A 2,331-nucleotide genomic window follows, 5' to 3' on the forward strand; every position below is an offset into this window, starting at 1 on the left:
AGACAATGGATTCCAGTTCGTTGCACGCGAGTTTCAAAAGTTCTCACAGTACTATGGTTTAACGCACCTGAGAAGCAGCCCTCTACATCCTCAGAGTAATCCAAAACACTAACCCTTAACCCCTAAACTCCAAACACTAACCCATAATACAAAAACTTAACAACTAATCCAAAACCCTAACCCCTAGCCCGTAACCCCTAAACCCTAGCCCCTAACCCCTAAACCCTAACACATATTCAAAAACACTTAGTAACTAATCCAAAACACTAAACCCTAACCCCTAAACCCCACACACTAACCCATAATACAAAAACTTAATAACTAATCCAAAACCTTAACCCCTAACCCCTAAATCCTAACCCTAACCAAGGGAAGTAACAATCTTGTCACTTGAAGACTTACCATACCCCTAACCCTAACCCAACCGTACCCCTAACCCTAACCCTATCCAAGGGAAGTAACAATCTTGTCACTTGAAGACTTACCGTACCCCTAACCCTAACCCTAACCTAACCCAACCCTACCCCTAACCCTATCCAAGGGAAGGAACAAACTCGTTACTTGAAGACTTACCGTATTACCGTGATTACTTCCCTTTAGTCACACGGCGACAATCTGTTCGACACATTGTGTTACGACGCGGTGGAATCAGGCGCTCGTCAATTTTTGGATCAAGCAATGTTAACGAGACAGTACAGCTTGGGCCAGACTGCTAATCTGACCAATCCCGTGACAAAAAACAGACAACCTAAATCAGCTTTGTATCGTTTTCCTTTAAGTAGCTCTATATAAATTATCTAGATCATATATAGATCTAGATCTTGACTAGGAGGGAGATAAGCACTGAATTAATCTAGATAGATCTAAACCAAAGAAACATATCTCCAGATGCGAGGATGCCTATCTAGAAACTCTTTGGCACTACTGCTTGAACACAAATGGCAGACTTCATTACAAAGTGAAGAGATTTGCACAAGTTCACCAAAACAAGCAGAGGAAGGCAGGAATATTTCAACATTTGTCAAACAAAGCACATTGGATTTGGAAGTACACTTGCATCAGGAAATAGATTTGGTGAGTTGCATAGGCTCTTTCTTTCTCTCTCTATTTTTCTCTCTCACGCTCTCTTTCCTCTTCTCCTTCATTGTTGTTAAATAATTTATGAAGCTAGCTAGATCCACTTGTGTTTGATATGGTTATTATTGTTCTCTCTCCCCCCCCCCCCTCTCTCTCTCTCTCTCTCTCTCTCTCTCTCTCTCTCTCTCTCTCTCTCTCTCTCTCTCTCTCTCTCTCCCTATCTCTCTCTCTCTCTCTCTCTCTCTCTCTCTCTCTCTCTCTCTCTATCTCTCTCTTTATTTATCTATTTATTCCTTTTTATTCTCATTTTTCCACTTTTCTCTTATTTTCCTCGCTCAGGTACGCAGCAAGTGGCCTATAACCAGGCCTTCTCTTGGATCTCTATAAAAACTTGCAACAAAAATTGTTAAAATTATATCTCTCTGTTTGTAATTGATTTATTTTATAATATTCCTCGCAATAAGCATGTGTAAAAAATAAGTACTAGTATTCTTTCGCAACCCCCCAAAATGTATGTGAACTGCATCTATTCTCGGCAAATGTGCCCCCCCCCCTCCCGTAAAAAGCGACCACTATGAGACAGAGTAAAATAGAGGGCTAGGGGTAGGGCCTAGGCGTAGGGTTTGGGTTAGGGTAAGGGTTGGATCTAGGTCTCTTCTTTATTATGTTGTTGGGGTGGTCGCTCGTTACGGAAGGCCTTTCTCCCTTTTATTAATATCTGGTAAATGTGACCCCCCTCCCTTCTATTTGGAATCTCAGAGTACACTAACAACTTGGTTTCGTTCACCCACAGAACAATAACAGGCCAAACGCGAGTAGGTTTACCGCCCCAGGCTATAAATAAAACAGCTCTCTTCGCTGACGCTGCATGTAGCACTGGTTGTCACGGACAGGTCGCAAGCTGTACTGTCTGGTTCACATTGCTAGGTCTCCGGTGTCATCTTTAATCTGGTTCATTTGTCTATCTTCCGATAAAAAAAAGTACACGTCTATCTTTAATAGAAGTCGAGGTATTTGCGATTGAAGAAAGTGGGGTCGTCTGTTTTTTCCCGGTAAAATTGGTGAGAAAACGCCAGCCAAAAATGAAAATTCTATAAAAATGTCCAAACAGACAGAAAAATGCCAGTTTCTTCGATTTCATTATTTTGACGAGCGCCTGATTTCACCAAGATGCCTCACATTTTGTTTTTGCTATAGACATTAAGTTACGGTCGTTACAAGCACCATTGTACGACAAAAAGATCTAGGACTCAA

At 41.5% G+C, this 2,331-nt stretch overlaps 1 long non-coding RNA gene across 2 annotated transcripts in view; it reads left to right on the forward strand.

Annotated features, from left to right (window-relative positions):
- LOC106012704 overlaps positions 1-2,331 on the forward strand; it is an 8,598-nt gene that overhangs the window by 3,428 nt on the left and 2,839 nt on the right. Inside the window, exon 1 of one of the 2 annotated variants that reach the window (XR_001185125.2) lies at positions 538-1,074. The exons of the other annotated variant lie outside the window; for it this stretch is intronic. This is a non-coding gene — a long non-coding RNA (uncharacterized LOC106012704). Of the gene's footprint in view, positions 1-537; positions 1,075-2,331 lie in introns of those variants that run through there. 2 annotated transcript variants of the gene reach the window in all.

The sequence above is a fragment of the Aplysia californica genome, unplaced genomic scaffold, assembly GCF_000002075.1.
Source record: "Aplysia californica isolate F4 #8 unplaced genomic scaffold, AplCal3.0 scaffold00468, whole genome shotgun sequence".
Classification (NCBI taxonomy): domain Eukaryota; kingdom Metazoa; phylum Mollusca; class Gastropoda; order Aplysiida; family Aplysiidae; genus Aplysia; species Aplysia californica.